Source organism: Hemiscyllium ocellatum, chromosome 34 (genome assembly GCF_020745735.1).
Source record: "Hemiscyllium ocellatum isolate sHemOce1 chromosome 34, sHemOce1.pat.X.cur, whole genome shotgun sequence".
NCBI lineage: Eukaryota > Metazoa > Chordata > Chondrichthyes > Orectolobiformes > Hemiscylliidae > Hemiscyllium > Hemiscyllium ocellatum.
Genome location: NC_083434.1, coordinates 4,904,627 through 4,918,269, shown reverse-complemented (window position 1 = coordinate 4,918,269; position 13,643 = coordinate 4,904,627). Strand labels below are relative to the sequence as shown.

The 13,643-nt window shown below is 42.5% G+C and overlaps 1 protein-coding gene across 1 annotated transcript in view; it reads right to left on the bottom strand.

Annotated features, from left to right (window-relative positions):
* Positions 1–8,937, bottom strand: part of c34h18orf21 (chromosome 34 C18orf21 homolog) — a 69,452-nt gene extending 60,515 nt beyond the window's left edge. Inside the window, exon 1 of the mRNA XM_060850194.1 lies at positions 8,542–8,937. The gene's annotated coding sequence lies outside the window, so the exon portion shown is untranslated. The remainder of the gene's footprint in view (positions 1–8,541) is intronic.
* Between the last annotated feature and the right edge of the window lie 4,706 nt (positions 8,938–13,643).

The window sequence follows — 13,643 nt, the reverse complement described above, 5'->3', positions numbered from 1 at the left end:
ACTTCAGTAAAGAACACCTCTGACTTTCTTCTGAAACCTCTCTCTGGAAGTTATTCCCTCCTGTCGGTAAGAATTTGTATTTGAATTTACTTTTTTTTGCCAAGGGGTGTATTTATGGGATGTATTGTATTGGAACACTTAATTAGTAATAGTTACTATATTGAGTCAGTTACGTTATTCTAAATTCTGCTTTCTTTTATTCATGTTTCAATGTAGTGTTTAGAATCATAGAGATGTACAGCACGGAAACAGATCCTTTGGTCCAACTCGTCCATGTCGACCAGATATCCTAAATTAATCTAGTCTCATTTGCCAATATTTGGCCCACGTCACTCTAAATCCTTCCTATTCATGTCCCCATCCAGATGTATTTAAATATTATCACTGTACCAGCCTCCACCACTTCCTCTGGCAACTCATTTCATACATGCATCATCCTCTGCATGAAAATGTTGCCCCTCAGATCCCTTTTGAATCTTTCCCCTCTCACTTAAACCTATGTCCTCTAGTTTTGGACTCCCTTACTCTGGGGAAAAGACCTGACTATTCACCCTATCTATATCCATTATGATTTTATAAACTTCTACAAAGATCACACCTCAGCCTACAACAATCCAGGGAAAATTGCCCCAGGCTATTCAGCTGCTCCCTACAGCTGAAACCCTCCAAATCCCAGCTACATCTTTGTCAATCTTTTCAGAATCCTTTCAAGTTTCACAACATCCTTCCGATAGGAGGGAGACCAGAACTGCACATAATATCCAAAAGTGGCCTAACCAATGTCCTGTACAGCCAAAACGTGACCTCCCAAATCCTATACGCAATGCACTAACCAACAAACACCTTCTTCTCTAACCTGTCTATCTGCAACTCCACTTTCAACAAAAGTATGAATGTGCACTCCAAGGACTCTGTTTAGCAACACTCCCCACGTCCTGGGGAGTAAAATTCATGCCCTCACTTGCCCTTCAAAATGCAGCACCTCAGATTTACCTGGATTAGACTTCATCTGCCATTCCTTGGCCCACTGGCCCATCTGATCAAGATCCCATAATACTGAGGTAACCTTCTTTGCCACACTACACCACCAATTTGGGTGTCATCTGCAAATTTACCAACCGTACCTCCTATATTCACATCCAAATGATTCACATAAATGACCAAAAGCAATAGACCCAGCACCAATCTCTATGGCACACTACTGGTCACAGGCCTCCAGTCCAAAAAGCCACTCACCACCCTGTCTCCTATCTTCGAGCCAATTTTTTAACCAAGTGGCTAGTTCTCTCTGTATTCCAAGTGATCATGGAATCCCAAGATTCCATGCTAACCATGGAATACCTGCTAACCAGTCTACCATGCAGAACCTTGTTGAGTGCCTTATTGAAGTCCATATACAAAACATCCATCTCTCTGCCCTCAATCCTCCATCACTTCTTCAAAAAACTCAATGCAGTTAGTGAGGCAGGATTTCCCACACACAAAGCCATGTTGACGATCCCTAGTCAGTCCTAGCCTTTCCAAATATATGTAAATCCTGATGTCAGGCTCACTGGTGTATGGTTGCCTGGCTTTTCCTTACCTTTCTTAAATAATGACGCCACATTAGCCAACCTCCAGTCTACTAGCATCTCACCAGTTGCAATCAATGATACAAATCTCTCAGCAAGAGACCCAGCACACATTTTCTCGGCTTCCCACAAAATTCATATTGCATTCCACTAGCCATAAGCTTGCCCACTCACCCAACATGTATGTTTTTTTTTCTTATTTTCCCAATTAATTTAGCAGTGACAAACTTACATGTAAACTGTACTTGTTTCACTCTTCTAGATATTTTCTAATGAACTTATTGAGAGTTGCAACTGTATACCTCTGGAGTAGGTGGGAATTGAACCTGGGTCTCTGGATATAGAGGTAGGGACACTACCATTGCACAAGAGCTTTGTTTCCTTATCTAATTATGTTAATCAACTTGCTTGCATATGTCCCAACATGGTTTCCTTATCTATTTTTTTTAGATCACCCTGTTCAAAGATGTTATTATGAACCTCTGGAGCAATGGGACTTGAATCCAGGCCTCTGCAGCCCAAAGGGTCTTGGTTTCCCTATCTAATTATTTTAATCAACCTGCCTGGAAGTGTTATGATATGGTTTCTATCATAGGTTGTAAACAACTGAAGCCCAAGAACAGATTGTTTTTGTGCCTCAATAATTATAGCCTGACAACTCAAAATGGTCTATTTCTTCCTACACAGTTTTCTATCCATTGGCAATCCTGCACGTTCTCCCCGTGTCTGCGTGGGTTTCCTCCGGGTGCTCCGGTTTCCTCCCACAGTCACAAAGATGTGCGGGTCAGGTGAATTGGCCATACTAAATTGCCCATAGTGTTAGGTAAGGGGTAAATGTAGGGGTATGGGTGGGTTGCGCTTCGGCGGGTCGGTGTGGACTTGTTGGGCCGAAGGGCCTGTTTCCACACTGTAAGTCTAATCTAAAAAAAAAATCCATGCTAATTTGCTCTTAATCCCAAAAGTCGGAACTTTGTCAATAAATTCATGTGGCATACTATCACCTTCCTTGTTGAAAATCCAATAAATTTATCCATTACGTCCTACTTAGCAATCATACAAATTGATTGAGAAACTTGGATTGAAAACCACTGTGCTAAATTTAAATGAGAATGAGGGCAATGTAGCTGGAGTGGACTGGGAAGAGGGTTTAGAAGAAACTATGATTGATGAACAATGGTAAACATCTTAAAATAGTCATTCTGAAGAGTTCAGTTCTGAAGAAGTCATACCAGATACAAAACGTTTATTCTGTTTCTCTCTCCATACGTGATTCTCAGATTCATACACCCTTTGGCCAATCGAGTCTGTACTGACATAACTATAACTAAAAGTGCGCTAATCCCAATTTCTTGCACTTCTCTCAGATCCTCGAAGTACTCATTCAATATCTTTTAACAGTTTTAAGGTTTCCAGCCTCTCCCAACTTCCCAAACAGTGCAATCCAGATTTCCACCACCCACTGATTAGGAACGTTTTACCCCCAAACCCCCTCAATGTCACGGTCCTACCCTAAGACTGTGCCTTCTTGTGATTCACCCCTCAGCCAAAGGGAACAGCTACTCATCCTGTCTATACCCCTCCATCTTATATACCTCAGGTCGTCTCCCCTCAGTCTCTTCTGCTATAAAGAAAATAATCCAAGTCTATCTAATCTTTCTTTATAGCTCAATTTCCCCATCCAAAGGCAACATCCTGATGAACCTTCTCTAGACCCCTTCTAGTGCTATCACAACCAGAACTGCACACAGTATGCCAGCTGCCTGACCAATGATCTATACAACACCAACATTACATCCTTGCTCTTATACACAATGCCACAACTGATGAAAGCAATATGCCTTAACTATCCTATTCACTTGTTCTGCCAACTTCAGGAATTTGTGAATAATTATTCCAATATCCCTCTGTTCCTCTAAGCTAACCAGTGTCCTGCCAGTCATTAAGTACTCCCTCATCTTGTTTCTTCCAAAGTACATCATCCCACACTTATGGTCAGACCTGTTGAGTTTCTCCACCATTCTAGTTTGCTTCAAAATTTTCAGCGCAGTATTTTGCTTTGACTCACAGCAAAGATGCATTCTAGTGAGAAAGAAGAATTCTAGGAAGGGGGGTATACCAATTGTCGATAACCAGGCAAGTTAAGGAAATTAATTGAATTAAAAAACATACAATGTGGCAAATATTAGTAGCAAACCGGAGCATTGGAACATTGTAAAAGTTCCAACAAAAGATAACTAAAAAGAAACTACGAGAGCCAACTAGCAAAAATAGATAGTAAGAGCTTTTCTGAAGGCAACAGTGAACATAGGGCCCATCAAAATTAGATTGGGGAAATAATGGTAAGTCAGACAATAAAATGGTTAAAAAATATTCTGCATCAGTCTTTATGGCAGAAGATACTAATAATATTCCAAACATTAAATTATAAAGGGGCTGGGGGAGGGGAGATAAACAATAACCAGAAGAGAAAAAAGTAAGAGGTAAAGTAATTGGGCTAAAGGCCAATATTCCCCTGTACATAAGTAAATATTCATTGAAGAATGAGAGGAGACCTAGTTGGAACACACGAGATTCTTCGGAGCCTGACAGAGTAGGTACAGAGGCTGCTTCCCCTTATGGGAGTGTCTGGGACCAAACAGCATAATCTTAGAATAGGGATCTCATTTAAGACAAATTAAGAGGAATTTCTTCTTTCAGAAGGCTGTGTATCTATGAATTCTTTATCACAAAGCATTATCATGGCTTGGTCATTAAGTATATGCAAGGTTGAGAGATTTTATTCATTACAGGAAATCAAGGGTTACTCAGACAAAAGCAAAAAAAAGTGGAGTTGAGAATGAGATCAGCCACGATTGCACTGAATAGCAAATTGGACCTATTGGGCCAAAGTCCTACTTTTGCACCTACGTCCTACTTTTGCACCTACGTCTTATGGTCTAATTACATCCTCCAAAAAAACAACTATCAAACACAGCTTTCCTTTTCAAACTCCAGGTAGCCTCTAGTTAATTTTATTCAATGCTAGGTATCCTGTTATCACGTCCCTAATAATTTAGCATTTTGCCTACAACAGGTTTTGATTTCATATACTCTCTACTCATCCTCAAATTGCAGTATTATGTTTGCTATCCTTGAATCCTTGTGAATGGTTCAAGAATCTACAGAATTCTAGGAGATCAAACTACTCCATCCACCATGGCTATGTCTATCACTTTTAGACTTGAGATTTAGATTTCCTAAAATGTGCCAACAAGTCCACACCGACCCTCCAAAGAGTAACCCACCCAGACCCATTTCCCATTTACTGATGCACCTAACACTATGGGCAATTTAGCATGGCCAATTCACATGACCTGCACATCTTTGGACTGTGGGAGGAAACCGGAACACCCGGAGGAAACCCACGCGGACACGGCAAGAATGTGCAAACTCCACACAGACAGTTGCCCAAGGCTGGAATCGAACCTAGAACCCTGGTGCTATGAGGCAGCAGTCCTAACCACTGAGCCACCGCGCCATCCCATTTTAAGTCCTTCAGCCCAACAAGTCCACACCTACTCTCCAAAGAGTAACCCACCCAGACCCATTCCCTTATCCTGCAATTACTCCTGACTAATGCACCGAACCCACACATCCCTGAAAGTTTATGACGTTTGGATGAAGGCACTGAGGCTATTTATCACTACTTAGTGCCCCATTACTTTCTTTAGAATTTATTAACTTAAACCTGATGTATTTAAATTCCTTTTTCTTCCTTAGACCTATTCTCCATTTTTCTCCAGGATATTTTTTGCACCTTCTAGCTTCAGGACTGCTTCAAAGTATTAGCATAGTGTCTCTGCCACTTCCTTAACAGAATACAGATTTTTCCATTTGAAAGACCAAGTTTACCCTACTAATACCTGTTTTTTTATACCTATAGAAATGCTTATAATCTATGATAGTCTGTTATATTCTCTTTACTCTTTCCCTGTCAATTTCTTCATCCTCCTTTACAATATTTTATTTGGCAATATTACAAGCCTCTCCTTTTGATTTCGGAGTATCTTTTAATGCATCTACCATGTGGCAACTGGTCTACCAGGTTTCTATGCCTCAAAAGAATGTACGCTTATTGCATGCTTATTACACACCAGGGGAGGCACAAGATGAGGTCAGGTTCTGGGTGGTGTAGTTGAGGTGTGCAAGCTACCTATGGGTTCAGTTTAATACTTACTCAGAAGTTAAGAATGTTTTCAACAATGTGATTTTTCCTGCATAATTAGTTTACATAATTTCTTTGGAGAATTTAGAGGATTCCAATGTAAATGGAGAGATACTAAATGAATATTTTGCATCAGTATTTACTGTGGAAAAGGAAAGGGAAGATCTAGAATATAGGGAAATAGATGGTGACACCTTGCAAAATGCCCAGATTACAGAGGAGGAAGTGCTAGATGTCTTGAAACACATAAAAGGTAGATAAATCCCCAGGACCCGATCAGATATATTCTAGAACTCTGTGGGAAGCTGGAGAAGTGATTGCTGGGCCTCTTGCTGAGATACTTGTATCATCGATAGTCACAGGTGTGGTGCCGAAAGACTGGAGGTTGGCTAACTTAGTGCCACTGCTTAAGAAAGGTGGTAAGAACAAGCCAGAGAACTATAGACCAGTGAGTCTGACTTCAAGTTGTTGGAGGGAATCCTGAGGGACAGGATGTACATGTATTTGGAAAGGCAAGGACTGATTAGGGATAGTCAACATGGCTTTGTGTGTAGGAAATCATGTCTCACAAACTTGATTGAGTTTTTTGAAGTAACAACAAGGATTGAGGAGGGCAGAGTGGTAGATGAGATCTATATGGACTTCAGTAAGGCGTTCGACAAGGTTCCCCATGGGAGACTGGTTAGCAAGGTTAGATCTCACGGAATACAAGGAGAACTAGCCATTTGGATACACAACTGGCTCAAAGGTAGAAGACAGAGGGTGGTGGTGGAGGGTAGTTTTTCAGAATGGAGGCCTTGACCAGTGGAGTGCCACAAGGACCGGTGCTGGGCCCTCTACATTTTGTCATTTACATAAATGATTTGGATGCGAGCATAAGAGGTATAGTTAGTAAGTTTGCAGATGACGCCAAAATTGGAGGGGTAGTGGACAGTGAAGAGAGTTACCTCAGATTACAACGGGATCTGGACCAGATGGGCCAATGGGCTGAGATGTGACGGATGGAGTTTAATTCAGATAAATGCGAGGTGCTGCACTTTGGGAAAGCAAATCTTAGCAGGACTTATACACTTAATGGTAAGGTCCTAAGGAGTGTTGCTGAATAAAGAGATCTTGGAGTGCAGGTTTATAGCTCCTTGAAAGTGGAGTCGCAGGTAGATAGGATAGTGAAGAAAGCGTTTGATATGCTTTCTTGTATTGGTCAGAGTATTGAGTACAGGAGTTGGGAGGTCATGATGCGGCTGTACAGGACATTGGTTAGGCCCTGTTGGAATATTGCATGCAATTCTGGTCTCCTTCCTATAGGAAAGATGTTGTGAAACTTGAAAGGGTTCAGAAAAGATCTACAAGAGTTGGAGGATTTGAGCTACATGAAGAGGCTGAACAGGCTGGGGCTGTTTTCCCTGGAGCATCGGAGACTGAGCAGTGACCTTATAGAGGTTTACAAAATTATGAGGGGCATGGATAGGATAAATAGACAAAGTCTTTTCCCTGGGGTTGGGGGGGGGGGTCCAGAACTAGAGGGCAAAGGTTTAGGGTGAGAGGGAAAGATATAAAAGAGACTCAAGGGGCAACTTTTTCACACAGAGGGTGGTACGTGTATGGAATGAGCTGCCAGAGGAAGTGGTGGAGGCTGGTACAATTGTAATATTTAAAAGGCATTTGGATGGGTATATGAATAGGAAGGGTTTGGAGGGACCTGGGTCAGGTGCTGGCAGGTGGGACTAGATTGGGTTGGGATATCTGGTCGGCCTGGACAGGTTGGACCGAAGGGTCTGTTTCTATGCTGTACATCGCTATGACTCTATGACTTTGAGGGGTCCAGTCGTAACAGAACTGCTGAGTGGAAAATTCAATATCCAAGGCAGTTCCTTTGGAGTTTGGTACAGTGAGGATTCTGCAGGCTCCCCATGCAGACTTTTTGATCTAGAACTGAAATAACTTCCTAGCCATCGGAAAATCCAAGCCACTATCTTGGTCTCAATTCTAATTACCAGAACTATCTTTCTAACATTTCCATTTTGTCTGTCCCTTTTAAAAGTCAAATATTATGGAATATTTAGTTCTCTAAAGTTGCTTTAGATGTTTTCATAATAATTAATAGGTTTGATCTATTTGTATTCAGCAATGAATATTTTGCAGTGATTCTTCTCTTTTCCTCACAAATCAATGGTACATTTTGAAACCAAAACATTCACTGCAAGATATTGTATTTTTTATTTATCTGTTAAGCTTAACTATCATTCATCTGATGCCACAAACAATGAAAAGCACCTTTTGAGAATGTTACAGTGTACAATAAGAAGTGGAATACAAGAGGAACTTAGGTCTGGCAGCATCTATGTAGAGAGAAACAGTTAACATTTCAAGTCTGGAATAACTCTTATACCAGATTCAAAACATTAAGTCTCTTACTTTCACTACAGACACTGTCAGACCTGAGTTTCTCCACGCCAGCATTCATAGTATTTTACTTCCATAGTAGTGTACTGTACTACCACTGTACAACAGGTCAATCACTGCTGGCATATCACATAACGAGACAAAGTCTGAAAATTAAAAATACCTATAATGGTGAAATAAACCAATAAATGCAAATGATGAAGTTAGTTTTACAGCATTGACTCTACCAAGACTAAACCAGACGACACTCCTCAGCAGCAAAAACAGCTAAATTTAAAATGTCGACCACAAGGACTTATATTGAGAAGATAATAACAGCAGTATCTGTAAAATAGTGCAAGAATGACATGGAGCAAGAATTACCGTTTAAAACAGGTCCCACGTCTCGGGAAGTTTTAAACCTGAAGCTAAGCTCAGATCAGGAGTTTACCAGCGAAGTGGAAGTCGCTTGGGGTGACTCCACGTGTTAACTGGCTCACCCGTGCACTACAACAACGGGTTTCACTTGTGAAGTTCAACAAATTTCATGAGTAAAGTAATTCTCATTCAGTCTCAGAATCCTTTATCTCTAATTAACTTCAGGCTACAAATTTTGTCAGTGCCAGGCTTCTATGGTAAACTCTCTCTGTGTTAAGATGATCTTCGCCTGCCACTTTCCCAATTCCACAGTGAACGACGTGATGCGGCCTACATAAGGCGCTTTTGACCCAGCGGGTATGGTCCCTGCCTCAGGGAGAGCGGGCTCACACCGCGAGCGGAAACACCACACGGTGAATGGGGACACGACACTGACGTCACTCAGAGAGGGCCTATCGGCGGGGACGGGAACGACACGTGGGCGGAGTTAAGGGGAAGAGAATGAGTGGCGGTGTGGGGAGGGAGGGGAAATGCTGCAAGGGCGGGACCATAGGGGTGTGGGGGATTGATTGGACGGTACCATGGGAACGTTTCTTTGGGGGTGGGGCGGTGACGGGGTGAGGCGTTGGTTTAGGGGAGGGGCTAGAGCGTTCAGTTTGCGGCTGGGCGCGAGGGGAAGGCGGTGACGTATGAGGAGTTGGTTTGGGGGGGGCTAGAGCGTTCAGTTTGCGGCTGGGCGCGAGGGGAAGGCGGTGACGTATGAGGAGTTGGTTTGGGGGGGGCTAGAGCGTTCAGTTTGCGGCTGGGCGCGAGGGGAAGGCGGTGACGTATGAGGAGTTGGTTTAGGGGGAGGGGCTAGAGCGTTCAGTTTGCGGCTGGGCGCGAGGGGAAGGCGGTGACGTATGAGGAGTTGGTTTAGGGGGAGGGGCTAGAGCGTTCAGTTTGCGGCTGGGCGCGAGGGGAAGGCGGTGACGTATGAGGAGTTGGTTTAGGGGGAGGGGCTAGAGCGTTCAGTTTGCGGCTGGGCGCGAGGGGAGGGCGGTGGCACGTGACTTGTGTCGAACAATTCCGTTTTGGTGGAGAAGTTGTTGCCCCAATCGTCGAAAGAAATCCTTTCTTCATAGTTTTATTACATTGTCCTTACTGCGCGAAGGCAAAAATACTGAGGATGCTCAAACTTAGAAACAAAAGCAAATAATCCTGACTACACTCAGAAGGTGTAGTCAGGATCGTGATCGTGAGTATTTTGAATCCATGTTTATGATGAAGAAGGGTCATGGAAGATGGAGAACTTGAGGAAATAAATAATAACATCGTGAAAATGTCCATATAACAGAGGAGGAAGTGCTGGATGTCTTAAAATGCATAAAAGTGAATAAATCCCCAGGACCTGATCAGGTGTACCTGAGAGCTCTGTGGGAAGTTAGAGAAGTGATTGCTGGGCCTCTTGCTGTGATATTTATATAGTCACAGGTGAGGTGCTGGAAGACTGGAGGTTGGCAAATGTGGTGCCACTGTTTAAGAAGGACGGTAAGGACAAACCAGTGAACCATAGACCAGTGAGCCTGACCTCGGTGGTGGGCAGGTTGTTGGAGGGAATCCTGAGGGACAGGATGTACATGTATAGCCTGCTTGGCTCTCTCTCTTATTCCTGATGAAGGGCTTATGCTCGAAACGTCGAATTCTCTATTCCTGAGATGCTGCCTAACCTGCTGTGCTTTGACCAGCAACACATTTGCAGCATGTATTTGGAAAGGCAAGGTCTGATTATGTGAAAGCTCAGCCACGTTACCTGGCTTTCTGTGAACGCCTGTCCAAGAACAGAGAACCACCACTTAATTAATACACTTCAACAGTACTGTTTTTATTCAAGACTATCAGTATATGAATATACTAACAAGGCTTGGGAGAGAAAAGCCACTTAGACCACACTGGGTACTAAAGAGTGGATTCTCTCACCGTTGATAGGGAAAGTTGTTACATTTATACATAACTTCTCACGCAATACAGAGTCCCGTGTCATTAAGCTATCGCAAAGTATATTAATCAAAGTATACTTAATTGTAAGCTTACACATCAAAAAATGCTCTAAATCTTAACACCCAGACACCAGCATCCATCTGGTTAAGATATTAACACTATCTTTAAAGTCAGACATTAACTCCCATTATTTTTCTAACTCTTCAAGGCAACAGTCAAATCTCAGAGATGCTCTTTAAATGTAAACATTCAAACCTCATTAGTGTTACAGCTAGACCATAAGGCTCCAGTACTCCTCTGATGGCTGCCCTTTGACCTAGTGCTGGTACTATGTCATTCTCAGATCTGTGGGATTGGACATGTTTACCCAGCCTGTGCAAGTTGCTGTATTAGCAAATTGTTCGCTCAGGATGCTGGGCAATATAGCCAATGTGCTTCAGCCATTTTAGTTAACATTCTAAGCTCCATTTTCTATATGGTCACTATATCTATTTCCAACTTATCAATTAGGGATAGTCAACATGGCTTTGTGCGTGGGAAATCATGTCTCACAAACTTGATTGTTACTTCAAAAAACACACAGGATTGATGAAGGTGAGGCACGTGGTGGACGTGGACTTCAGTAAGGTGTTCAACAAGGTTCCACATGTTAGACTGGTTAGCAAGGTTAGATCACATGTAACAGTGAGAATTAGCCATTTGGGTATAGAACTGGCTTGAAGGTAGAAGACAGAGGGTGGTGGTGCAAGGTTGCTTGTGGCCAGTGGTGTGCCACAAGAATAAGTGCTGGGTCCACTACTTTTCTTCACTTTTTATAAATGATTTGAGTGTGAAGATATGACATATGGTTTGTAAGTTTGCAGATTATACCAAAATTGGAGGTGTAGTGGACAGCAAAGAAAGTTACCTCAATACAACGGGACCTTTGTTAGATGGGCCGGTGGCCGAATGAATGGCAAATGGAGTTCAATTTAGATAAATGTGAGGTGCTGCATTTTGGAAAGGCAAATCAGGACAGGACTTATACATTTAATGATAAGGTCCAGCTGAGTGTTGATGAACAAAGAGACCTTGGAGTGCAGGCTCATAGTTCCTTGAAAGTGAAGTCGCAGGATAGTGAAGAAGGCATTTGGTATACCTACCTTTATTGATCAGTGCATTGTATATAGGAGTTAGGAGGTCATGTTGTGGCTGTACAGGTAATTGGTTAGGCTACTATTGGAATACTGTGTTGAGTTCTGGAATTATGATCACTGGTCCCAGAGTGTTTTCCCCACTGCCACCTCAGTCACCTGCCCAGCCTTCTCAAGAGTAGATCAAGTTTTACTCCTTCTGTAGTAGATACATCCACATACTGAATCAGAAAATTTTCTTGTCCACCACTTTTAAAAACAAAGCTTTTCTCTGTCCAAGGCCTATGGCAGTCCTAGTCTATGCCTGGTAAGTTAGAATCCTCTACCATAACCCTATTATTCTTACAGATAACTGATATCTCCTTACAAATTTGCTTCTCAATTTCCCGCTGTCTATTGAGGACGGTCTATAGAACAGTCCCAATAAGGTGATCATCCCTTTCTTATTTCTCAGTTCTATCCAAATAACCTCCCTGAACATACCCCCAAGTATATTCTAAGTATAGCCGTAATGTTATCCCTATCAAATATATCACTCCCCATCTTGTCTTGCCCCTTTTTTATCCTTCCTATAGTATCTGTACATTGAAACATCAAGCTAACAGTTCTGTCCATCACTGAACCATGTCTCTGTAATCTCTATAATATCCCACTCCCATGTACCCAACTGTGCCCTGAGTTTTTCTGCCTTACCTGTTCGGCCTCTTGCATTGAAATACGTGCAGCTTAATTTATCAGTCCTACTTTGATCTCTGCTTTGTTCCTGCCTGCTCTGACTGTTTGACTTGCTCCTTTTCCCAACCGCACCACTCTCAGACTGATCTCTTTTCTTACTATCTCTCTGGGTCCCACCCTTGCTTACTAGTTTTAATCCTCCTGAGCAGCTCGAGCAAATCCTTCCACCAGTATTTAGTCCCCTTCCAATTCAGGTGAAATCAGTCCTGCTTCCACAGATCACTTCTACCCCAGAAGAGATTCCAATAGTCCAAAGGTGTGAATCCTTCTCCCTGCACTAGCTTCTCCGCCATACATTCATCTACTCTATCGTCCTATTCCTACTCTCTCGCTGGTGGCCCTGGTAGTAATCCAGATATTACTACCCTCAAGGTCCTTTTTTTAAATTCTTGCCTAATTTCCTACATTCTCTCCTAAGAACCTTTATCCTTTGCTATTCGTATGTTGTTAGTTCCAATATGTACAATGACTTCCTCCATCCTCTCTGAGATATCTTTGATCCTGGCCCAGGGAGGCAACACACCACTCTGAAATCTTTCTGTTGGCCGCAGAAAGGTCTGATGTGCCTCTGACTAGAGAATCCTCTACCACAATCGATCACTTGGAACTTGGTGTACCCCTCATTTCAACCAATCTCAGTACCAGAAACTACAGTGATACATTTCCCTGAGAGTCCATCATCCCCCCTATATTTTCCAAAACAGCATACTCATTTGAGATGGGGATAGCCACAGGAGATTCCTGCCCTGCCTGCCTCCCTCTCCTAACTTTCCTAAAGGTAACCCCCTTCCTGACTGTATCTGTGGTTTTTCTACCTTCTTGCAACTGACATCCATCACATGCCCCTAGCTCCTGTAAATTCCTCACTGCCTCTAACTGCCATTCCAACTGATCCATGTGATATGATAGAATTTGCAAACGAACGCACTTCCTGCAGACATAATCATCAGTAACATGGAAACTCTCCCTATTCTCCCACATCTGACAGGAACAGCATATCTCCCTATGAAAGGCCATTTTTTGCACCTTAAAAATCTACAGATCCAGAAAATAGCACTCGCTTCCTGCTCTAAAAACACTGCTCCAGGATAACTTAGTACCTATGTTTTCATATTCTTAAAGTTTAATCAAAAGACAGATCTCAAGATATAATCAAAAAAAGAACCCACTGTACTCACTATTGTAGATTTACAAAGAAAACAGGTGGCCAAATTCAAAAAAGTATAGCCACTTAGCTGTTCCCCGGCTGTCACCTCCCCC